Raw genomic sequence first — 27,379 nt, 5'->3', positions numbered from 1 at the left:
ATAGAAAATAAGTTGTGGCAGGGTACTAGAAAAAGGTAGGGGATAAACATATAAGACATAAGTAGAAAAGGTAGGAAAAAAAAAAACAGATAACAAGATGTAACGAAGGAAGAGAAAAGAAATGTTAAAAATGGGTCAGTAGAGGCATAATTAAGGGTAGAGAAGCAACCAGTAGAAGTGAAGGGGGGGGCTAAAGAGGAGAAATCATTGGTGAGCTCAGTCAGGATTAGTGCATGGGCATAGCCAGTGGGTTTGTAAATGGTTTCTTATTTTTTTTTTTGAAAAGGTGAGGTGAGCTTAGGGTGGTCAGGTCTATGGGGAGTTTATTCCAATAAGATCCTACAGTATTGGCAAATAAGGAGTCACCTGCTTTATTGTGGGATTTGAGTGTAGTTACTAGAAGCTTCCTGGCAGAGCGAAGGGAAGTAAGATTTTTATATGGGGTGATGAGGTTATTTAGTATGGGTGTATTGGATTGCTAATGTAGAATTTTAAAAGTTAAGACTAATTGATGTAGAAGTATTATGTTCTGAAGTTCTAGCCAATTAAGTTGTTTTAGATTGAGACAGTGATGCGTACGGAATGGGGAACCTGTGGCAAATCTGGCAATACTGTGGTACGCTGTGTTGAGTTTTTGAAGGTTAGCTTCAGAGAGGTTGATAAATGATGGAGAGGCATACAATAGAGTGGAGATGAGGTGAGTTTGGGCAAGAGACACTCTGGTAGTAGCAGTAAGAAAGGGCTTTAGTCTATACAGGGCACCTATTTTTTTATTAACAGTCTTGATGGTCAGATCAATGTGGCAGTCAAAGCTTAGCTGATTGTCTATAGTGACGCCCAGTAGTTTAGTGGAACTATCAGGAGTAATGGTAGTGCCATTGCAGGACACAATGGAAAATGAGATAGGGGCAGATTTAAGGGTGGGGGTGAATAGTAGTAATTTGTTTTTTTTGGGATTGAGGAGGAGACAGATATGTTGGAACCATTTTTCTGCTGCTGTAAATACATTTTGGGTGGAGGAGTGGAGTTTTTCTGGAGATAAAGCAGAACAGATGAGAGTAGAATCATCCGCATATTGTATACAAGTGGATGTTGGGAGAGAAGTAGGTAGGTTATTTATGAATATGGAGAAAAGGAGGGGGCCTAGGATGGAGCCTTGTGGGACACCGATGGTGACAGGGAGCTGAGAGGATAGATGGCTATCCCAGAGGACTGCTTGTTTTCTATCTTGCAGGTAAGAGTCAAACCACTGTAGTGCTAATGAATCAAGTGAAAGGGATTTTAAAGTATCTAGGAGAAGTTGATGGTTAACCATGTCGAAAGCTTTAGAGAGGTCAAGGAAAAGTGCAGATGAGTAAAGGTTGTTATTGCGGTTTTTGTTGATCACGTCTGTGAAGGAGAGAAGGGCAGTGGAAGTACTGTGGTGGGGCCTAAAACCATGTTGTGAGTCTACAAGTAGGTTATTTTGTAAGAGATGATATAAGAATTGATGGTGAATGCAACGTTCCATAATTTTAGCTAGTGGAGACGGAAGGGCTATTGGGCGGAAATTAGAAAGTTCGTTGGAGTTGCCTCCTTTGTGGAGGGGAATGATATGGGAGATTTTCCAGCAGGAAGGGATAGTGGATTCAGTTATAGTTCTGTTAATTAATATGGAGACTGGGTAAGCTAGTTCATGTGCAGCTAGTTGCAGATATTCAGCTGGTAGTTTGTCGGCTGAGGGGGTGCAAGGTTTAAGTTTAGAGAGTAACTTACATATGTAGGTAGTGGAGACTGTATTAAATTTTAGTGTAGAGGTGCTGTTTAGAGGAGGGGTTATTTGAAGGGAGAGGGGGGGAGTCATGGTGTTTGCTAGAGAGGTGACTGTTTCAGAGAAGAAGTTGTTGAAAGTATTGGCTATTATATTGGGTTGGGTCTGAGCTAGGCTAGCTGGTGTTGGTGTTTTGGTGTTCCCTGGATGGAGCAGTTTATTGATTCCTGACCAGAAGTGTTTGGGGTTTTGATTTCTGTGTTGTTGATACTGAAGGTAGTAATTCTTTTTATCCAGGAGGGTGAGTTTCTTAGTTGTATTTCTTAGGTGTTTGTAATTTTGATGGTCAGATGGGTTTTTAGTGGATCTCCATTTTGTCCATAACTTATTTCTAGCTCGCATTGTTTGTTTGGTTTTTTTGGAAAGCCGGGGGGCTGCTTTAGAGCCTATTCTAATTAATCGGGATGGTGCATGATGTTGGAGAATTTTTAGGAAGGTGTTGTTGAAATATGTAACTGCTTCATCAATTGGGAGGTGTTTTAGAGCTGACCAGTTATATTCTTTGAGTTCATTATGGAAAGAAGACAGGTTAAAATTAGTTTTGTTGTGTACAGTACGAAAAGTAGCCTGTTTGGGATTGTTGTATTTTTGTTTAGTGATGTAGGTGAGGAGATGATCGCTGATATTGTCAGGGAGTGTTCCAGTTTTATAAGAGAGGGGATTGTTGTTGATTAGTATCCAGTCTAGAATGGATAGTTTATTGGTAGATTTGTGTATTCTAGTAGGGGAGTTTATGGTTTGTTGAAAGTTAAAAAGGTTAAGGTGAAGGGTAGGTTTGTGTGAGATACAGGAGTTCCAATCAATATTAAAGTCTCCTAAGATTATGGTTTCCTGAGGGAAGCTACAGGAGACCCAGCTCAGAATATTTTCTAGTGTATTTGAGTTATTGCCTGGAGGGATGTAGGAGCATATTACGTAAATGGCTTTGTTTTTATTCACTTGGAGTTTGGTACAGAGTATTTCAGCATTGCCTGGGGAGGGGGGCAGGGAGTCAGTTAAGGTTACCTGTAGTTGGGATTTGTAAAGTAAGGCCACTCCCCCGCCCTTTTTGTTAAGGCGGTCTTGCCTTAGGGTACTATAACCTGGGGGAGTGAATTCGTTGTCTTTAGTACCTGGATTAAGCCATGTTTCAGTGAGACAGAGAATATCAAAGGCATAGAAGTCAATTAAAGCATGGAGTTGAGTGATTTTATTGTTGATGCTACGAATATTTAGGTGAGCTATAGTGAGGGAGTTATTAGAGAAAGGAGAAGTGAGATTGTTGGCAGTGTGGTTAGAAGTGGTGTGGGTAAGAGGATTATTGGGGCCAGGGTTGGGGTGGATGTCCCCGTATATCAGTAAAAGAGTTTGTGGAAATTGAAATATCTTTGAGATTTTGTAGGGTATTAGATAAAGCCGTTTAGTGGTTAGAAATCTATTATGGTGTAATTTGTGGTAGAGAGGGGGAAGGTAGGGATAGGAAGATAGGATATTAATATGTGTTTGTTCAGCTAGAGGAAGTAGAGAGGTTGTGTGTTTGGCTAAATTAGGAGATTGGCAAAGGGTTAGATATTCGTAGGAAGTAAGAGTATAGTAAAAGAGAAGGATGTTAAGGAGTAGTAGAGGATACAGTAGTTTGAGGCTTAAAGGCATGTTAATAGTGGGAAGAGGTTTGTAAGTTAGTATTTGGTGGTCTAGGGTGGTGGAGAGTGGGGTGTGGCAGTTAGATTGGAATCAGGAGAGAGGGTGCGATGTTAAGTTTGGAGTAAATAGTTAATTAGTGAGAGTGGGGCAGGAAGTGAGATAGGTTGAGAGAATGTTGGAGGTGTGGCAGAGGAAGTATAAAGGTAGGACCCCTGACCCCAATATTTCATGACCCTGACCCCATATTTCATGCAGCTTAGTGTAAATAATATAAAAAGGAATCATGCTCATTTAAACACACCACATTAATATGTCAGTGTAAATACATCATATTCTATACTAGCAGTAAAAGACAGGTAATTTATAAATGAACTATCTAAACATCATTTAGAGTTAGAAAAATCATGACTGTAAGTATTTACACTGTAATAGAGAAAGATATGTTACCTTGCTTTCTTTAGGGTTGTTTGCTTTAGTTATAAAATGTCCTGCTTATCTTGTATTTATATTGTTTCAAAGACTGACACGTGTAAAGCATGAATGCTTTCAAAGAACTTTTTTGCCTTACAGAGCAAATAGAAGACAATAATGTTTGAGTTTTTCATATGTCTTTTATCGTTTCTTCTTCTTCTTGTCAGCAGTGCTCCATTCATTTTTCTAAGTGACGCTTAACCCCAAATTGGGAGAAATCCATTTCTTCCACATTATCCAAGGTTTTATTAGCTGAAAGATAAGAAACTGTTGCTTGCAGAGTGTCAAAAGTTTTAGGACCTTCAGTAAAAATATTATTATTCTTGCAGGGAACAGCAAGTGGACTTTAAGTTGTCTTTTTTCAATTCCTTTATCAGAGGGAGACATTCTTTTCTTGCAGTTATAACTCCAGCAGAATAATCATTATCAAATCTGATTATGTTGTCTTTGTATTTAACTGGAGAAGTTGACCATGCTGTTTTTAAAATAAGTTCCTTGTCCTGTGATGAAAAAACTTTACTATTATTGATCTTGGGTGATTTTTTGATTTGATGGTTGATGAAGCAGCTCTTAAGGATCTGTGGGCTCTTTCAATTCCATAAGAAAGAGCTTCAGGCAATTTTAAAACTTCTGGTAACTAGGTAGTAAGGAAAGTCACCATGTTATCTCCCTCTGTTTTCTCTGGTAGCCCATAGATGCGAAGGTTATTTCGTCTGGACCTGTTCTCTAGATCCTCTATTTTATTTTGTAATGAAGCATTTTGTTGTGATAAAAAATGTAGCTGAAGATCTTGTTCTGAGAGTCTGCCCTCAGTATCATTTAAGGATCTCTCTATGTCAGCTATTTGAGACTTCTGTTGCATCATTATGTCTTGTAGTTGCTGTATTTGTTTTGTAGATCTCTCCTCAAAAGTGTCCAGTTTGGTATTCATTTTGTCAAATTTCACTGACAAGTCTTGTGTAGCATTTAATAAAGACTCTATCTCCTTTTTCATCGTCTGGTCCTGTGTGGTATGCTTAGAAAAGCTCATTTTCAGTAGATTCAGATACCTTCCTTCTTGTTTTTGACAGGAAAAATAATGTTTAAAGCCAATTTTTTTGCACTGTAGACTTCTAGTGATATTAGTAGAAGTAATTCAACAAAATAGGTTTGTCTACAATATCTAGTTTTTAAAAATTCCTGTCAGAAATATCTTTTGAGTGCAGAGCTGAGAAAAGATGCTGCCAACCAGTCTACATCCTAGCCACGCCCCCTCTCTTGGGGCTTTCTTGATGTACTGTGCATGCGTATGGGACTTACACTTCCACGCTTATGTAGTACATCAGTGCTGTGGAAAGGAAGCAACGGAGAAAGGAAGATCTCCATTGCTTTTTTTTTTTTCAATAAAAAAAAAAAAATTGAAAAATTGAAATCTGGAGACTTCAAATGTACAAAAGAAGAGGGTCAGAGAAAATATAAAGATAATTAGGTACGTTTCTCTAGTTCTGCATAACATACACAATTATCCTTGTATTTTTCTGTCCTGTCTCTCTCATTCTTTTGAATTATCCAGATTTCTGAGTTCATTTATTTTTTTTTTTAAATTAAAGAAAACTAGAGTTTCTGTGGCATATATTAATAGAAGAAAGTCCGGGCACCTGGACTTTTTTCTATTGATATATGCTCGATTTACAACTGGCATACTGGCTGTGCTGACCAATCAGTGGGGTCTATATTATAACATCGAAGTCTTAAAACTTCAAATGCTATAATATCGAACCCTATGCACCGAATGCTAAAAATAGTGAAGCTGCAGAATAGTAAATACTTTCCTAGGGAAAGTATTCGGTGGGCCATTTCTGCAGCTTCGTTATTTCCTTGACTGTGGAGTGAAGGTTACAGACCGGGTTAAGGTAAGTGTGCAAACGAAGGTGAGTGTGCGATAGGGACCTTAGAGTTAGGGAGCAGGTAAGGTGAGTGTGCAATAGGGACTTTAGGGTTAGGGAGCGGGTAAGGTGAGTGTGCAATAGTTAGGGACCTTAGGGTTAGGGAGCAGGTAAGGTGAGGTAGTTACAGACCTTAGGGTTGGGTTAAGGTAAGTGGATAGTGAGTAGTGTATGTATGGTTTAGTGTAGGGTTTTGTGAAGTGTATGTGTGTGGATTATTTATTTTGGTGTGCTTGTGTTGTGTGTGTTTGTTGGAACAGCTATTTTTTTTTTCCCTGGGAAAGAAATTTGCTATTCTGAGTGTTTGATGTTGTGGTCTTTTGATCGAAATGGTTCGATATTATAACATTCGAAGTTTTAAGACTTCAATGTTATAATATAGACCCCAATCAGTGTGCTCGTTTTTGAATGTTAATGTGCAGTCATTGTATAATATGTATTATTGTGATGACTGGATGGGCAGACACAGATTTATACCAGGCTTATCATGCAAGGCCCTGCTTGATTTGGAAGCTAAGCAATATTAAGTTCTTGGCAACAATGGCAAGAACCTTTATTTACTTAAATGTATATATGGCTAGGGTTCTTATGGTTTCCATGATCTCTTCCTTAGCGTTTTTCTATGTTCCTGTGTTCTACAAAATACCTACTAAATGTATTACCATATATATAGCTTAGCAGACAGAACATAAACAAGAACAGGAAATTGCACAGATGAAAGAGAGAGACTAGTGTGTAAGATCACACGTGTTCAGTGCAATTTATCATGCCTCATAGTTCTCAACAAATGCAATCTATGGAGCTTGGATACGTAAAAGTGAGTCACTTTTGATCTAGAACTAATACTTTAAGGTGTTGATTCATCTAAACGGCATCTGGAGAACAGGAGATGAGATGATGAATAGGAACCATTACAAATATAGTACTAGAGTAACCATATATAGTACCTACAGAATGAAAGAAGCTTATGTAACATAGCCCATCTATTGTGCCGCCTTAAGAATGGCTAGGCACCAACATTTATTTTACTTTATCTTAGCTATAAAGAGTAAATATCCAGAAACCAGTAATAAAAGAGGTAATATCTCCTAGTGTAATTTACCTTTCTTCTCTTACTTCTATTCATGAAACATATTTTACTTTACTTTGTAGATACTAAACCTCTTTTAGCCTGTCCTACGTGAAACGAGTAGACAACCAGAAAGCCATTAAAGTAAGCTTTCTAATAGCATGATGTAAATGTATCTACTTGCAATTGCTCATGCAGACAGCATTTACTAAGCTGTAGACACTATTCTAGTGACATTTACTGTCAGATTACTCTAAAATCGTCCTTACCCAGAAGCAGGAAAAATATAACAAATCATGTAGCTTTTGTTCATTGCAGATTTAAGCAACTGCATTTTTGCAGTAAAATATTTAAAGTGTTATTGCAAAGGAGCATCAGTAGAATTAAATCTGATTGCACAAAGGTAGAAATATATGCAGCTTAGAGAAATCCACTATTAAAAATTTCAGGATATGTACCCACTGTTCTAAGTTCAAAATGTAAAAAAAAAGGCTCTAATACAGAATGAAGGAAGAATGTTGCGATTACTACAACTTACATTCAGGATGAACTTAGTTAAAAAATAGTATCCAGCTATAAAACTATTTGGAAAGAATAACATTGATCTGTCAGTCAGTTGCTGGAATAAGAACGATATAAGTTCACAGAACAGAAAACAGCATATTAGATGGAGGGATAGAAATGTGCCACATATTCATTCTTATTCATGGCCTATGTCCCCATGTTACTGCTTCCAACAGGCATTAAAAACCCTGTCTCCTATAAGCAAAACAAAGTTTATTGCTCACAAAATTAAACAGCTTACATTTCTCTATCCTTTTTGCAAAGTGGAAAGTTTAGTTTAATTTCCATGGCAGGAAAAATACTAGGCAAGATTCTGGCAAGAAATGTTCAACCATAAATAGTTGCCATTAAATTCATTAACTTATGCTTCTCCAGAAAACTGTCTCAGGGCATTTTTGCAACATTGCAATAAGACTGTCCCATAAAACTGAGAATATGAAAATTATATTCTGTAGAAATCAGTACAGCATTACAAATTATGGAAAAACAGCAGAAACTACAGGCCTATGTAACTACACATGATGTTACATGGCGTGCAAAGAAAATTATTACTTCATCTCTTTCTGATTGCATCATAACTTCATTTGCTTTCAAAATGCAACATGCATTGTTTCTACAAAGGAAAACCTCCCTGGGCCACTCTAGTCCCTTATGCCACTCCAGTCATGGGGCACGGCCGAACAGTACCATGTTTCTACCCCTGGCATATTTCTGCTGCTTCAGTCATGACACAGTGCTCACTCTATTGTCATCCCTAGTGTGCATATCTCACTAACAGATCAGGAACACAGCGCAAATAATGTCAATGGCAAAAACAATAAAAAAATAATAAAACTGCTGGACTGTCAATGCCAAATAAATTTGTTCATAATGAATCACACAAGCAAAGCTTTCAGGATAACTCCTTTCATCTGCGCATATACATCCCTAGTGTGCACCCATGGCAGGGACTTTTCTTGCCAGAGAAATGTAGACTTTGCAGTCATTATTAAGTGCCACTTGCTACCAAACAAGTTAGTGTTGCCTTACAAGTTTTGAGGGTGAAGCAGAAGTGCTGTGTTTCTAGAAGGTGAAATGTAGAAAAATCCATGACGTGCAAGAAGGAGGCCTCCTCCTAGATTCATACTGATTTTTATTCTCTCCTCTCCTTACATTTCTATCATATATCTCCTTCTTAGCTGAGTGAGCAACTGCTGTGCCCAGTTACTGAAAACATGACTCTATTCCACATCCAAGTACAAACTATTCCTGCCAGCACTGTTTTTTCTATCAAGTGGTACTTACTGGCTAACTGTATCAACATCAGGGTGACCGCCCTAGTGCCAGCTAGCACACAGTATCATCATACTTTATAGTCACTCTGTGTGCACTTTTATACTATATTCTTTAGTTAACTTTGCTGCTGGGAGTCTGTTTAATAGCTACCACAGCAGTGCATATTCCATCACTGCAATTTTCAAGAAGACTGGGTAGTCTTCCAAAGGGAATCATAAATTCTTGAACTTATCCACTCAGAAGTGACATAATGCACTTCTCATTTCACATCTCATTAAGAAGTCTATAAGTTGGGCAATTGCAGTGAGCTGAGTGACCAACTAGTTGCTATTACAAGTGGTGCTGTATTAGCAGATACGCCATATCCGGGTAAAATAACAAAAATGGTTGCCCCACAACTGGTAAATCTGGGAAAACAGAAACCATTGCAGACAGCTGTCAAGAAATTTAATGAAGCCAGACCTGTGTGTTATAGAGTGATAAAGCCCTGATGCAGGCAACTGTCAAGAAACTTAGTGAAGCCAGACCTGTGGTATAAAAGGATAAAGCCCTGACTTCAGTGCATAAGAGCTCAGTGAGCTGCTGCAAATAATGGAAATGCTTGATGGTTGAGGTAGTCCTTCCCACTAGGCCAGTTGGCCAAATTCCTATCACTTGACTTTTACCATAGTAGGAGAACAAATAGGCTAATAAGGCACTGGCTTGGGGATATCTGGCTTTCACCACCCTGATGGAATGGAGGGTAGTAAACCATCATGGATAGTCTAGTGGAGCTAAAAAAAGAAAAGAAAAGAAAAGAAATTGGGTGGAGAGCTGCAACCAGATAAGAATCAGAGGGAGTACCTTCATATGCAATGGACCTACAAAAAAGTAATATGTATGACAACTGAGGTATAGAAGAATATGTCACCTACCTGTATAGTTTGGGGGGATGGAAACAACAGGCACAATGTAGGTTCTCATGACATCTAACAGTCATGCATGGAAGAATGCTCACATGACATGTTTAGCACAAGAGATGTTGGCAGTCACTGTCACAGTGAATGAGGGGGTGCCAGCAACCTGTACAGCACTAGAAAGACTGTCATCCACTAGTAAAACATAGATTATGTACTACAGCTATGTGCTCTATAGATGGTGGACTTTGTATGACACCAGCTGCTCGCAGCCAGGAAAGTCATGTTCCTTGAGTGAGGACTACTGGTATGACATGTAAAAGGACTGCAATGGCCATATGCTTTGGTGTTGTCCTCAGAAGAATCAGACAGCATGCAAGGTGTGCTTTTAATGATGGCAACTGCAGAGGGCAAAGAGTTGCTGAACAATAATGCACAACACCAATCCCCTAACATATCACTGGCTGAAACTATGGAGTTGTCATAATGGTAACAAAAGAAGTAGCACAGGGCAATGACACACTGACTATTATCATTTAGTGCTGAAGCAGGGGCAGTATAGTGGCAGTCATGTAACATCTGCTATCAAAGAGGTTGCTCAATCAAATCATTTTCAAAGTATGCTGGAGGAATGATACTGGCTGTTTCAAGGCATTTCCAAGCCTTTAGAGTGTGATGATAGATGATGTTGCATTTAAAGCCAGCATAACTATCCTTAGATATATAGCTGTGGTAAACAGAAGGTACCTACTGGTTATCATGACAAAGAACAGAATCTGTAGGAATCTGACTCAGACATATGGGGTTGATAGACTGGACCTTTGTCACCAGGGTGGTGATATGCCAACAGCTGTATATCATGCATGCTCACACTGGGCATGGCAATAATGTGAAATTTGTACCCCTTATGTACACAAAGATACCATGCCCCTTTACATCACTGCTTGGCATAATATGCAGGAAGAACATTTCTAGCCCAATTACTTAATTCAGGACTTCAAAGACACTGCACTGAATGCTTTGAGGGTTCATTTCATGAAAGTGTGTTTTTGTCATAGCCCATTCATCTGTCACAAATACTGTGGTGCAGAGATCAGCAGCTATGGTCCTGGTTTTGATATGTTATAGATATGGCATGCTATGTTAAGGTTAAGCAGCTGGTGACACTTGCATTCCTGTTGCCCTTGCTCTTATGCGAGTAGCATGCTAGAATGTTCAGTCCCACTGTCTGAGTGGTTGACTGACAACAACTTTCTGAAGTGAATGAAATGCTGTGATAATCATTACAGCCAGGAAAACTAGATAAATCTACTTTACCTACTGGCATTCTAGTACAAGTATGATTTCAACCTATAGGATCTACCATGGACTCAGAACAGGATAGACATCTGGCATTGTCATCTATGTTTCCTACGTTGAGGGTGTACATTTGCCCTAGTATAACAAATGAAGATTATATCTAGGGAGCAGGACAAGACTGATATTTTTCCAGAGCACATTATTTTGGGTATTTCAGTGGTCCTAATACATCAGCAGTAGATCCTGTAGAGTGACCAGCTAATACGCCTTCTGTTTGGAAGGGAGACATATTTCCTAGGTGACTTTCTGCATCAGGCCTTGGTATGGATGGGCAACATATTCCCAGGTTGACTTCCTACATGTTGTGACACATTAACTGCATTTCTGAGAGGTCTGCACATGTAACTGCTATTTAGGCCATTAGTTAATAGTGGTGTCCCCTGTGTATCATCACTACACCTGTTTGAAGTCTGTTCCATAACATCTCTGTCCATTGCTGTTTGACCACTGCATGCAGTCTTCCCTCTTTCTATGCTCATTGGACCTCTTATTTGCTTAACATTCTACTGAACATGTCTGGATCCTGACTATATTTATGTCTGAGCTGTTGCACATTACATCCTTTTGGTGTATTGTATACCTAAGGTACACCCTCTACCTGGATATTTCTTGCTGTTTCTTTCATCGGGGTCTGAGGCACATTACCTATGATGTTTATGCTGTGTTTTGAATGGAACTGGCATTCTTTGTCTTTCATTTGTGTTGTGCATTCAATTATACATACAGATGACTTGAGTATCTTTAATCTGTGTTTTCTTCCTTTGTTCTGTGGATTGGAGTTCACATACAATATTTTGCTTGCAACATAAGGAAGGGATGCTTTTTTCTGTTGTTTACAACTTCCACAATTTCTTCTGCCCCTTCTTTATTTTTGTTGCAGAAATCCACAAACTAGCATCTATCTGTAGACATAAGCAGCCCAATGACTTGCTGTTCTTCTTTTTTCATTATTTTATATACCTCTGCTGCACAGTAGTCTGTTCACATTAAAAGTCAAAAGTAACTTTATTGTCATTCAGACTATACACAAGAATGCACAGCTGAATGAAATTACATTTCTCCAAGCTCATATACAACAAAAAACACAAAAACAAATACACATATACAACAACAGTGACAACAGTGGCCAAACCAACCAAGTACAGAATGCATAAAAACTTCCGCAACCATGCACAATTCCATGGACTACACCAATTCCCATCAAACCACACCACCGCCATCTCCCTCTCCAACTCCAGCAACATCTCAAATATAGTCTAGTCCCTCCAACACCATGGACCAAAAAACGATTCAGAAACAACTGGCATACAAAGTCAGGCACTCACAACCTGCATTCAGTGCAACCACTGCTACCTGAAGGCTCAAACAGCCACAACCAGTCCAACAATCTTTCCACCATCCTCACCATCCATACTGTCACCAGTTCCATCTCCAGTACCAATAGTGGTGTCCCAAATCCAGTCCGATTCCCTCTGACTCAACAAATCCAATCTGGTCCTTACAAACAAACATGGCAGACAAAAATTTGGCATTCAGTTCAAACTTGCCACTGAGGCAACTGTAGGCCCAAACTTCCACGATCAGTCCAATTTTCCCCAACAAAGCAAAAACTCAACAAAGAAAATGCATTACAGCTGCAGTCCACCACGCACTTGACCAGGTGAAGAACAAACCACAAATGGGCTGCAGATAGACAGGTCACACAAATTTAACAAATTTAACATAAATACACAAAATGGAACTAGGGAGCTGGAGAGGCAGCTGCCACACAATGAGCCGCCATATTGAGTAGGACTGTACAGCTATATGGTTAGATTTAGAACTACTGGCCTGGAATGTGAACCTTCTTTTCTGTTATGATTTCTTGTACTATGCTGGACTGATTCAGTATAATACCAGTCAACATTGGAGGTTTTACTTTGGGCTATTTAGTGTATTTTAATTATGTTATCCATTGCTGAAACATAGATTTATATTACTTTGGATCAGATGAATGTGCTACATGACTTGGCCATTATAAGCCCAGGATTTATGCTTATGTTTCTCAAATAGATTTTTTTTTCTTTGCAATTGTCATTACCTGTCAGTATAATGGCTCCTACTAGCTTTACTTTCTTCACAAGATTTCTGGAAAAGGAAAATTCCATTTTTATTTACTTATTTATTAACATTTGTTGACCAGGAAAGTCCACCGGGTCAGAAAACCATTTTCAGTGCAGGCCCGGGGAGAAAAGCTCCACAATACATTACAGTGATAACAAGTTTGACATAGGCTTTAAAAGTATTACATATTAAAAAAGTCAGTAATTCAGAGAAAAGAACTGTATGTCTACAATACTATTTACAGGATTTACAGAAGTCTAGATACAATTTACAAGATTTACAGAAGTCTTCACAAGATGAAAGAGAAAAAGCACATTTCAAGTAACAAATTTGCAGGAGTTTACTCTATTCAACATTGGAGAAACATGGGGTTTGATATAGTACTATCTATGTTAAGAATATAGTATACTGTATGGAGGTAATTATCCAATTGTTATTATGAAAGACTGCATTTAATTAGATAAGCCAACCCAATGAATGGTAAATGTGCTTATTTTTTACTTTTTGTTTAAGGAGGTTTGTTTCTGAGGCAGGTGCAGGATGGGTTATTTAGATAATGTGTTTTCAGAGCTATTTTAAGGGTTTTTGGGTGGTCAATTTGGGTTATTTCAGATGGTAGGTTATTCCAAAGTTTGGCTATGGAGTGTGAGAACAGGCACTGACTGGCTCTTTTGTTGGGTTTTGTTATTGTGAGCAAGTGTTTATAGGAAGATCTTAGTGTTCTAGCAGGGTATATGTTTGTAGGATTGCGTTGAAAGCTGGGCATGCATTAGGTATACTGATAAGTTTGTGGGCTAATGTTAGTTGGGTATATTTTAGATGGTGGGAGAATTCTAGACATTTTAGTTCTGTGATTGCTAGGCAGTGATGAGAACGGTATTGTAGCAGGATTGTAGTTTATTACCAGACCTCTCAACCATGCTGAATTACTCGTTTTTTACCGAGTTTTGGGGTCCAAATGAAGGGGTGCCACGATTCCCGAGTGGCACCCCTTCATTTCCGATTTTTTTTCTTTTTTTTTTCTTTTTCGAATTTCCGTGCTGTCGGAGCTGACGTCATCATGTGCGAGATGACGTCAGCTCTGTCAGCACTACCAGCCAGTCAGAATTGAGCTCAAGGAGCTCACGTCATCATTTCCAGCTAGCTGTGAGCAGGCGGGAACGTGCTTTGCTTGAAAAGATTTTTAAACTGTCTGCTGCCATTCAGAAGAGATGTGAGGGGGACAGGACGGACATATGTTGCCGTTTTGGACAGGAACTGTGCTGCGAGGGGGATTTGGAAGCTATACTTTGCAAGTAGGTAAGGAACAAAGGTATGTGTGTATGTGTGAGTGTGTGTGGTTGTACTTGGTAGGTCTGCATGCATACATGTATGCAAATGATAGTGCTTATGAGTTACTTACTGTGTTAGCAGGTAGGACTGCTGGATTACATTTTTATTTCATGTTTTATATAAATATTTAATTTAATAACACTGCAGTACATTTTGCGCATGATTTTACCATTAAATATAAAGGAGAGACACTGATGCTCAGATAGACCATTCAAGCATTAGGTACAGAATCCATTGTAAGCTCTACGTTGCTTTCTTATCTTACAGTTTTGATTGTTCATGTTACGTGTATAATATACATGCTAATTTCTAAAAGATGAACTCTACCTTGGGACAGTGACCTTTTATTCCATGGAAACAGAATGACACATATTTTGTGTAAAACCCAGGGCTGCTTATTCTTGTGCCTGCACCAACAGAGCATAAACTAGCTTAATGGAAAGCAAGACCTAGTTTTATCTACGTATCGGAATCTGCCAAGAACAGATGTGTTTACAGGCATTGTGGTTGAACTCGTACATTTTTAACCAATGTGGTATTATTATCACTGCCTCTTTGGGAAGAAGAAGTGTGAGATAATGTTTCAGCTTTGAATGAAGAGCAGTCATTGAGAAATGGTAAATTCACTGGTTAGCTGTAACATCTTCATATATATATATATATATATATATATATATATATATATATATATATATATAGGGTATCATGAATTCATTTCCCAGTAATTTCTGAATATGGATGTATAGCATTTATAAAACAGAGGATATCATTCTTATATTAATTGGCCACACTTTTCATCTTTTACTATAATGTGTATACATGAGTTTACCATCCAGGTTATATAAATAAAGTATTCTGCTACAGAATACAGTGCATAAAAAGGTTATCAGTCTGTGTTATTGAAATGACATAGCACTTAAAAAAAATCAGTGCATCATTTCGGTACAATATGGATGACTATGCTGTAACTGATTCTAACAAAGCCAAAATAAGGTGCTGGTTGAAAGTCTGAGAATCCATTTCTGATGGAACAGAAAAAAACCTGCATATGCAATTAGGGGGAAATATATACTATTTCTAAGATGGTGGTATATCAGATAATTCCACTACTGTGAGGTACAGTGCAAGAGTGTATGTCTGCATTTGTGTGTGTGTGTGTGTGTGTGTGTGTGTGTGTGTGTGTGTGTGTGTGTGAATACCCCCATGTAATACACCTGGTTGCTAGAGGTATTCAGGCTCAAACCCTGTACATTTGGTACAGGGTAAAAAGAGCCTAATGTCCCTAGCCACCACCATTTCTGAGCTTTAGCCAGATTTTTTTGGGCTAAGAGTTGAGAGCTATGATGAGAAGTGAGAACTTTTTTTGTGCTAAACGTTGAGAGCTGTGATGAGAAGTGAGAACACAATTTGTATTCCCCCATTATTGGCTTTGTTGTTTGTCCATGTTTTTGGGCTAAGAGGTTGAGAGCTGTGGTGAGAAGTGGGAACTGAAATTATTCACTAAATGATAGCCATTAAGTTTCAGTCTTCAGCAGTTTCCTGAAAAATAGGATTTAGTATAGTGGTATGTTTTGACTGTAGTGCATAGGGTTCTGTGTTCAAGACTTGCCAGTGAAATGCATGGTAGTAACAACATTTTATTCTAGCAACTTTACAAAATTACACAAGCAATGTTTAAAAAGTGTCACTGATAAGTCCCTAGCCACCACCACTTGTGAGCTTTGTCCAGGTTTTTTGTTCTAAGAGTTGAGAGCTATGGTGAGAAGTGAGAACTGAATTTATATTCCCCCATTATTGGCTTTATTGTCCATGTTTTTTGTGCTAAGAGGTTGAGAGCTATACTGAGAAGTGAGAACTGAATTTGTATTCCCCTATTATTGGCTTTGTCTAGGTTTTTTGTGCTAAGAGGTTGAGAGCTATGTTTTTCCTATTTTTTTTAGGAAGCTGCTGATTTGGCATAGTGGTATGTTGTTCTGACTGTAGTGCATAGGGTCCTGGGCTCAACACTTGCCAGTGAAATGCGTGATGGTAACACAGCATTTTATTCTAGCAACTTTACAAAATTATACAAGCAATGTTTAAAATGTGTCCCTGGTTTTTGACCTTTTGTCCCCCTCCCCCCCAAAAAAAATGAAATTGAAAATAAGTGTGAGATGCTGTGCAAGATGCCTATGGCTTACACTACTGCCATTTTATTTATAGTGTGGGTGTGGAAGTAAACGTTTATGATGAAAATATTATGAATTGGGCAGTTTTGTCATTATTGGTTCATGCATTTTGTTTCATTGTCTGAGTACAACCTACTGGTAAAATGTTCAAACAATAAATTTAAAATGCGCTCTGTCTAACAAGTGTGTTGTATTATACAAGGAAGATAATTTAATAAAGTCAGGAAGGTGTAGCAAAGAAAAGAACACATGTATGTTTCTTGCTGTGTGTGCAAGGGGCCAATGATTTGAAAACAGCCCAAAGGTAATCTTTATCTATCACTGGCCAGATGCATTTTCTTTGGATGTGGGTTTCAATGCTGTTTCAATTAATGTAAGTTTCAAGGGCAGAGAAGTTTTAATGTCAAGCCTATTTTCATTGTGAGACAGTATTGCTTTGTTTACCAGATGATGTCTGTTAGTGTTTCTATATTGTTGTGCTGTAAAATGTAAAAATAAAATCCAAATAATCATTGTAGAAGTAAAGCAGTACACATGCATTAATGTTTATTGTAAATGGGGTGAAATAGCCAGGTAATGGGACATTGGAATGGCTGCAGGGGGACTCTGGTGCCATATTTTGGTTGTCTGTTCTTCAGTTTGCATTTGAAAGTTGGTATCCCACAATTCCATTGGAGTGGGTGGGGTTATGTAATTATGTATGCAAATTAGATGTTAATCAGCGTACAGATTTGTACCTATTTTTCATGGGCCTTGTCCAGATTTTTGATGTTTCCAGGTCGAGAGAGAAGTATGTTTATTACTGAGGGTTGAGTCAAGATTGGTAAAAATGGCACTACCATATAGGAGGGAGGGGATGAGTAGGATATTAGCTAGTTTTATTTTGGTATATTTATCCATGAAGAGCTTATGGTGATATAGTTTGCCTAGTTTGAAATGAGCTTTCTTTATTACATTCAGGATGTGTGGTTCATAAGTGAGTTTATCTATTGCTATGCCTAGTAGTTTGGCTGTGTTTACTAGTACTATTTCTGTGTTATCTTTAGCAAGGATTTTGAAGTCAGTGTCAGGTGATTTTGAAGAAAATAGTAAAAGGTTTTTTTTGGGGGGTTTAGCATAAGTTGTGCATTAATTAGATATGATTCGATAGAAGTAAAGGCCTGTTGTGTGACTGAAGAGATCTGAGAAATTTTTGGAGGTTGATATCAGAGTTGAATCGTCTGCGTATTGGATGAGATTCTGGATCTGGGGGGCTTTGTGCAGGTCATTGATAAAAATATTAAACATTAGTGGACCTAAAATGGATCCCTGTGGTACTTCTATAAAGTTGGGTTGGTATTCAGATTCTACATTTAGCCATCTTACTGATTGTTCCCTGTTCTCTAAGTAAGATAAAAACCAGTTTAGGGATCTTGGGGAGCAGCCTAGTTGTGATAGTTGATTTAATAGTATGTGAGACTGTATCGAATGCCTTAGATAGGTCCAGTAGGATTACAGAGGTAGGATGCCCTGTATCTAAGGCTTTGTTGATGGTGTCAGTGAAGGAGAGAAGGGCAGTGATAGTGCTATGGCCTGGCCCATGTTGGGTGGGGGACAGAAGAGCATTACAAGAGAGGTAGTTAAGTAGTTGTGAGTGAACACATTTTTCCAAGATTTTTGATAGCAGGGAGAGTATAGAGATAGGGCAGTAGTTAGAAAGATCATGGGAGTTTCCTCCTTTATGTGGTGGGGTAATGATAGATTTTTTCTATAGAAGAAGAACATAGGATTCAGAGAGAGAGAACGATTTATAAGGATTGAGACTGGGTAGGCTATTGCAGTAGCAGTTGGTTGCAGGTATCCTGAGGGAAGTTTATCTGCAAATAGTGAGCAAGGTTTGAGTTGTTTTAAGAGTTTCAAGATTAGGGAGATGGGTTCAGGTTGGATAGTGAAAGAGCTGGTGGTTTGAGAATGAATATACTCTATAGGGGAGGGGGTGTATTCAGTAGATTGGGGAAGGTGTGAGTTAGAGGTGGATGGGCAATCTGAATAGTTTTTGAATGGTGGAAATGAAATGGGTATTAAAATATTGAAAAATTTGTTGAGGTGTTTTTACTGGTGCTGGGGATGGGTTTTGGATTGTGCCTGGGTTTAGAAGAGAGGAGACAGTTTTCCAAAAATTTTGGGGATTGTTGTGTGAGGTAGATAGTTTGGGCGGAAAGGTAATCCTTTTTGTCCTGAATCACTAGCTTTTTTGCTTTGTTATGGAGTTGTTTGTAGTAAAGTTCATTTTGTTTTGTTCTATCTTTCAGCCATGTTTTCCATGCTTTGTTTCTGAAAATGATATTTTGTTTAATTTGTTTTGTTAACCATGGGGCATGGTTAGTTTTGGTCCTTGTTGTACTCATTAGAGCTAGGCTATTTAGAGTATCTAGAAAGTTTGTTAAAATAGTCAACGGCTTCGTCTAAGGGGAATATTTTTTATGGGTTCCAGTTTTGATACTTATAAACTTATTTGGATCAATGTGGGCAAGGTTCCTTCATGTTCTTATGTCCTTATGTTCTATATGTGTGTGTTTTAATTGTATGATTGTGAGTCCTATAGGTATATGCTGGGAGGTGGTCACTTAGTGTGTTTGGTAAGATGCCTGAGTTTGAATAGTTCTGGGGTTGGTTAACCAGTATCCAGTCTAGGAGTGACTCACAGTTTGTTGATAGACGATGAGTAGGGGTAGTGATGAGTGGAGTAAAACTATGGAGATTTATGCTGTTTGCTGGGGAGGTGGTGTCTAAGTTTAGCCAATTAATGTTGGTGTCCCCTAGAATTATAGTTTCATGGAGTATATCATGATTTATCCAAGATAAAAAGTCTTCCAGTATATGAATATTGTGGCCTGGGGGAATATAAATTACTGCTATACATATTTGTTTGTTTGTATTTATGTGAAGGGTGATAAGTAGGACTTCAAGGTTTTCAAAGGAGAGGAGGGGTTTTGAATAGGTTATTTATAATGAGTTCTCATATATTAATGCTACACCACCACCCTTTTTATGAAGTCTGTCTATACAAATTATGTTGTAACCTGGAGGGAGAATTTCAGTGTCAGCTATGTGTGGTTTTAGCCAAGTTTCTGTTACTGCAATAATATTAGAGGTGTGTGAAGTTAGCCAGGCAGGGAATTCAGTAAATTTATTGCAAATGCTGTGAGTATTTGTAGTTATTAGTTGAAGTGCATTTTGAGATTTGTGGTCATGTAGTTTAGAGGTGAATGTGTGATTATAGCAAGTTGTTTGGTGAGCTTGATTAGTGGTGGGCATAGGAGTGTAGATTGGGCCTGGGTTAGGGTGGATATCTCCACATTGTGTTAATGTGTGAAGTAGATAAGATTTAGTGTGATTTTTGTTGTCTATGTGAGGTGGGTTTGTAGTATAGTTCAAGATATAATTTATGTTTGGGGGTAGGCGGCAGTAATAGTAATCTGTTAGAGGTTATGGTGTTTGCTGCTAGTAGAGAGGGAGAGATATCTGAGTAACTACGTTTGAGTAGTTTTATAGGAAGAGTTTGAGTGCCTAAGGTGGTTTGAGGGAGGTACCTAGTTTCAGATATGAATCTGATTTGTATTAGAAAGACTAGAGTTAAGGTATGGCATATGTAGGGAATGATTCTAGTTAGGTAGTGATGTGTGTGGATTGGAGGGGCCATATTTTTCTGAGTAGTTATGTGGGTGTGGTTTGTGAGTGTTAGAAAAATATGTATTAACGTGTGCAATGCTTATTTTAAATAAGTGAAGATTAACACATTTTTATTCTGTATGCAGTATTAGTTCTATTTGAAACTGAAAACATGCTTTTCTGAAATTGTGCTTTCTGACACTGCAAGATGCACTCTGACCTACTTTGCTAGCACAGCAAAATACATGTTTATGCTTTGGAAATGTACTGGAAAGCAGGTGATTTTCTGCTAGGTCAGGAAAGTAAATGGAGAATAATAATAATTTCTGTAGATCCATTCATTATGGACAATAAGCTCTGTTCGTGTTGATGAAAAAGTGCACAAGCTGCAAGATAGTTAGATACTATAAACAATGAACTGCTTCAGAAATCTGCACTTGCATTGTGCTTGAATTAGCCATAGTACCTAGACTTGTAACATCACATAGCAAGAAAGTTATAATTGACCGGTGGTCGTCAAGGCCATCCTGTTTACTAAAAAATCTTTTTGAAACTTTGAAGAGTCAGCTAAAAATGTGAAAAACATCTGTAAAGTAACAAAATTGTGAACTGGTGATCTACTACGTCAGTCATAGTGGGCAATGTCTTAAAACAAAGGTATAATAACTGTGACACTTCCTGATTTAGTCAGACAAATTCTGTAACTGCATTTTTTGCCTCCTTGCGCAAAAATAAAGATACCTGAACTGAACCTCATGCTTTTGGTCTTTTAAAGTATTTTTCTCTGACATTTTTTGCTCCTTCAGACCGGAAACCTTCGTTTAGCCTGGGATCAGATGGGCCAGGTGGCATGAAACTGTGCAGGGAAGATATCACATCGGATCTTCTTCATTGAAAGACCTCCGACTGAATTGTTGTGCAAAAGAGGCCAGCCACTTTTCTGATCTATGACTGAAGGCGGGTTCTGTTTGAACAGTGAGTGACCAATCGCGGAGGCTCAGGTAAGGTGAATCTACTTTTTTCTGTTTTAGATCAGGGACTTGATTGTATTTGTTCTGTGAGAATTTTTAAAATTCAGAGACAGAAATATTGCTATCTTGTCATAGATCAGGGAAACAAAATAAGTAGGCAGGTAGTCTGAAGAGACTGTAAACACTTGGTGGTACCACATTAAAAACAAAAGGGTTATGTAACATTTAAAAGGTTAGAACAAAATGGGTAATACGTGCACAAAAACGAAAAGACCCCAAAGCCCACCGTTAACCGAAGACGCAAAATATATGCAATCACAGCGCGCCGACAGCGTTAGATATTATACTAAATGGGTTAATAAATATGAATTTGATGGGAAACTAGAAAGATCCTCGCTTATCAAACTTATTAGACAGTTAAAAAATGATTCTAAAGGTTGGGTTAAAAAACAGCGTAAATTAGGAGTTCCTCAGGCACACAGGTGGATTGAGGAAGCAAACTGAAGAGAACAAAAGAATAAAAATTCAAAAGCAATGTTTCTAGACAAAGAGGATAATAACTTAGTTATAGCATCGGCCCCTCCGCCCACTCCAGTTTCGGTTCCCTTACCAGCTCCCTTACTGGGAAGGGAAGCAAAAGAACAAACTGACCCACCTCCACGATATCCAGTTGTTCCTATAAAACCACTACCGTTTGTTAGAGATCCTATCGAGACTAGGTCTCGAACACGTAATTTAAAAGGGGATATTAAATTATATCAAATGAATGGAAATTCACGGGCTATGAGTAAAGAAGAGATATGCCCACTCATAGAAGTACCAAATCCTCAGGCAGGACAAGAAGGGCAGGACTCAACTCTCTTAGTATACAGACCGTGGACAGCAGAAGACATCTGGAAAGCTACAGAGGGAATTCCCCATCCAAAAGTTAATTTTAAAAAGTTCTTAAAAAACTTACAGGGCATAAAATTAAGTTATCACTTAAACAAAAAAAAAAGTAAAAAAAAGTAGTCAGACAAATAGTAGGTCCAAATTGGCACATGATCAGTGGCAACTAAAATCCCCGTGACACTACACTTAGGCCCCTCCCACATAGCAGCGAAAAACTAGATAACAGAGTAAAAGGTCTGACAGACCAAATTTCTAAAAAATAAAAGCCTAGGGCAGGCTGGACTTGCATTAATCAATGCATCCAACAAGAAGGTGAAACTGTTAATAAATATTTTGCCAAATTATTAAAATGTTTTAACAACCACTGTAAAATGCAGGTGCCTAAAGATCAGACACAAGATTCCCCATATGAGCAGCAGTTAAAAATGCATTTTTAAAAGGCAGTATTGCACCCATAAGTAGTTTCATTACTAAACATATGGTAGACCATCGTACAAGCAGATTACAATCACTGCTTAAATATGCTAAACATGCCAAAAGGCATTTTAATAACAAAAAAAAAAAAAAAGCCCAAGTATTTGCTGTGAAAGATAAAAAAGTTTATTTAGTACAGTCTGGACAAAAGGGCAAAAAAAAAAATGCCCAGGAAAACAAACAATCTGATCAGCGATCAGAGGACTTTAAAGGGGAAAAAAAGAGGTGAGTGCTTCAAATGCGGAAAAAAAAAACACTTGGCAAGGAATTGCAGAAAAAATAAAAAGGCAGCAGTGAAAGACAAAAACGATGAGGGTGAGGACTGACTATATAAAAGTCAGAAATCACTAAATAAAAATAATAAAAAAAGGACAAATAAAAATGTAACCAAAGGAGCAGAAAATGTAATAATAGAGGAAGTGCAAAAAGCTACCAATAGTAAAAAAAAACAAAATATTAGACCTAGCCTTACTGAGCTTACAGCTCTATCTAGCTAACACAAAACCAAAAGTGACACTCCTGGTAGAAGGGAGGAAAGTAAAATTTTTGTGCGATTCAGGGGCATCACAAACCCTGGTACACCCCTCCAAACTACCAAAAAATTCAGAATCACATGACTTTATACTAGTAAAAGCAGCTAATGAACAGCTGTATCAGGAGCCTCTCTCCCATAACATTACAATAACATATCTTGTTTCAGGATTAACCCAAAAAAGCAAAATTGTTGTTTCTGCAAAATGCCTAGTAAACCTTTTGGGCAAAAATCTTATGCAACTATTAGGCATAGCAGTAGTTCCAGCCATGCAGGGTATAAAAGCACAACAACAAACCAATACTTTTGCAGTACAAACGAAAGGTAAAACATATTACTGGTACAGCCAGAACTTAGTTACGACTGGCCCTAGAGCAGTAACTAAAGAGTTAATAAATGTAGCTATCAGTAAGTTCCCCTCCCTTTGTATTGAAATACAACACCTGTTGCACTGTACTCTGTATTATTGTAATACACCAGGACCTGACAAAAAATATGAACAAAAATTGTTTAAAAATCATGCAAACAGATTAGTACTGTGTAATTTGTACTGGGACATAAAAGAAAACAGTGTAGTTAGCTGTTCATTACCCCAAGAGTTCTTTTCACTTTACAAATCAAATCTAATACCGCATGTTAGTTTAACTAAAAAAAAAGATTTAAAATAGATAGACCTAAAAAAAAGTTACAAAATGGAAAAAACAGACAAAATCAAAACTGTCAAAACAGGAAATACAAAAACAGAAACTGAACTGAATAACACAAACACATCCAGCTGTACACTTGCAGTCCAGCAAAGACAGCTGTAAAGCCCTCTTATTAAAAGAGGAAAAAAAAGCTTTGTTAGACATACCAAAAACTCTCTGGTCAACAGAAAAGTCAGACGTAGGACTTATTCGCACAGCAGGACCAGTTACTATCACGCCAAACTCAGCATTTAGACCACAAAAGAGACAGTACCCCTTAAAAAAAGATGCAGAGGCAGGTATTAAACCTACCATAGCAGCTTTGCTTAAAAAAAAAATACTGGTGGAATCTCCCGATTCACCATAAAACACACCCTTATTCCCAGTTAAAAAAGCAAACGAAAAATGGCGTATGGTCCAAGATTTACAAGCTGTAAATGATGCAGTAATACCAAGAGCACCTACGGTGCCAGATCCACATACCTTGTTAAATGATTTAAAACCTCAACAAAAGTATTTTTCTGTGGTAATATCAGTAATGCGTTCTTTTTGATACCGATACACCCTGACAGCCAGTATTGGTTTACATTTACATTTCAGAAAAAGCGGTATACATATACATGACTACCACAGGGCTATAATAAAAGCCCAACAATATTCTCACAAAAAAATGGCAAGTAATTTAGCGGAATTTATCCCACCGAGAGGTAGTCAAATTGTACTTTATGTTAATGACATCCTGCTGGCTGCCCCTACCCGGCAAAATTGTAAAAAAGATTCTATAGCATTATTAAAATTTATAGCAGTTAAAGGACACAAAGTAAGCAAAAATAAATTGAAGCTTTGGAAAAAAACAAGTAAAATACATTGGATATGTAATATCCAAAGATGGCAGAACATTAGATGAGGACAAAAAAGTAGCTATCTTACAAGCACCAAAACCCACAACCAAAAAAAAAATAATGTCCTTCCTGGGTACGACTAATTTTTGTCAGAGCTGAATCCCAAGCTATGCTTTAGAATCTGCACCTTTAACCGACCTGATTTTAAAAAGCCTATGGCAGCACAAAATTTAATACAGTGAACACCAAAAGCAAAATTAACTTTCTGCAAACTGAAACAATTGATAGCATCATTATTAGTTTTAGGATTACCAAATTATCACAAACGTTTTTTCCAAACTGTAAATTGCAAGCAAGGTTATATGACATCAGTATTGACTCAACGGCATGGGGACAAACAATGCCCCATTGCTTATTATTCATCACAACTGGACCCAGTGGCGCAGTCTCTACCCCACTGTGTACAAGCAGTAGTTGCAGCTGCAATGGCAGTGCAGGCTTCAGCCTCAGTAGTGTTATTCCACCCTCTCACATTGAGAGTGCCTCATGCAGTCGCAATCATTTTACTGCAAAAAAAGTAGCATATTTTTCCCCTGCTAGGCATCTTTCTTGTATGACTATATTGCTGAGCCAACCTCACATGACAATTAAACAATGTACTACTTTGAATCCGTCTACCTTGCTCCCAACTCCTGTGGATGGCACACCCCATAACTGCCTGCAGGTAATTGAGCAAAAGACACTGCCTAAAAAAGACCTCACGAATGTTCCCTTAAATGATGCTGAGGTGACATATTTTGTAAATGACTCATGCAAAAGGAGTCCTACAGGACAAAACCTAACAGGTTATACAGTAGTTTCTAATACTAAAATTGTAAAAGCAAAACCTCTACCACATAACTTATCTGCACAAGCAGCAGAGTTGGTTGCCTTAACACGGGCATGTACCGTAGCAAAAGGTAAAAGCGTAAACATTTTTACAGACAGCCAGTATGCTTTTTCTACTGTACATGTTTTTGCACAACAGTAAAAAAATCGGGAAATGGTGACATCTACTGGCAAACCGATTAACCATGCACAGTTTATTTTAGATTTGTTAGATTCTATTCAGTTGCCTCAAAAAATAGCTATTTGTAAATGCATAGCTCATACAAAACAACAAGATAGGATTTCAAAAGGCAATGCGAAAGCTGACGCAGCTGCAAAGCAAGCAGCCTCAAAAGCATTTCTTTTAAAGGAGAAATTACAACCTTTTGAGATTTTAGACTTAAAAATGTTAAAAACAATGCAGACACTTACTACACAAGCTACAAAACAAAAATGAAAAAGACGAAAAGCAATTCTCAAGAAAGGGCTGTACATCTCCCAAGAGAAAAAAACAATATTACCGTCTAATTTATTTAAATATGCAGCTTTGTTGAGCCATGGGCAGAGCCATGTCTCAACAGGGGGGATGGTACAGTTAGTGAATCGGGTATTCGCTACGTACGGGTTTACAAACTACACTAAAAAATTTTGCCTGTCATGTCACACTTGTAATAAACATCATGCACAAGGGGCATTAAAGCCCAAGCAAGGGAGTTTCCCTACACCACCATATCCGTTTCATACTATCTGTATGGATTTCATAGAATTGAGCAAATGTGAAAATAAAAAGTACTGCCTTGTCATTGTGGATATGTTCTCCAAATGGGTGGAGGCCTTTCCGACTAGTAAACCAGATGCAGCCATTGTTGCAAAGACCCTAGTTAAAGAAATCATTCCTAGATTTGGCATACCGGAAAGGCTCTGCAGTGACAATGGTACACATTTCGTTAACCAAACTATACAACAGTTAAACCAGTATTTTAGGATTTCTTTAAAACATCACTGTGCATATCACCCTCAATCTGCAGGGTTAGTAGAAAGGCACAATGGAGTTTTAAAAAATAAGCTTAAAAAACTTATGGTAGATACACAGAAGAACTGGGTGTACTGTTTGCCCCTGGCACTGTCGAGCATGAAAACTGTTCCGAATGCAAAAGGATTGACACCTTTCGAAAAGATTTTCGGAAGAGCCTATTATATACCTCAGTGGAAACCTCTCATGCCTGCAGACCAGGAAGCAGATTGGACACTTGCAGAGTATATGAGGAGTATGCTGAGTAACAAACATCTTTTACAGTTTAATTCTGTTTCAGATAAAGACCAAACCAAACCATTCGAAGTAGCAGTAGCCCCAGGCACTTGGGTCTGGGTGAAGACAATCAAAAAGAAGAATTGGACGACACTAAAGTGGGAAGGTCCTTATCAAGTACTGCTGAGCACGCCCACAGCAGTCAAGATTGCGGAACGTTCATCTTGGATTCATTTGACACACTGTAAACTAGTCAAAAATTTTGAACTTGATAAAACTCTTGCTAACACACAGCAGCAGTAGAATGACAAGACCCAGAGACAATAGAAATGCTGAACGACTTCAGCAGTGTTGCATAATCATCTTAATAACTGCATTAGTGACAATGTTCTTTTTGCTGTGGCTTTTGCTGTGGCCTTTCTTTTCTTCAGCCACACCAGCCAGACTGAATAAACGTGATTCAACACTCATAGACTGGCATCCGAACTTTAACACTTACCAAGCAATCAAATATGTGTATGCTGAGACTTTTAATATTTCAAATTGTTGGATTTGCACAGCTATACCAACAGCATACAGGGGATTATTGATGGCTGCTGTCCCCCTAGGGGTCAATGAGAC

Source organism: Protopterus annectens, chromosome 5.part0, assembly GCF_019279795.1.
Source record: "Protopterus annectens isolate FY-2018-M chromosome 5.part0, PAN1.0, whole genome shotgun sequence".
Lineage (NCBI taxonomy): Eukaryota > Metazoa > Chordata > Ceratodontiformes > Protopteridae > Protopterus > Protopterus annectens.
This window is presented reverse-complemented; position numbering follows the sequence as displayed.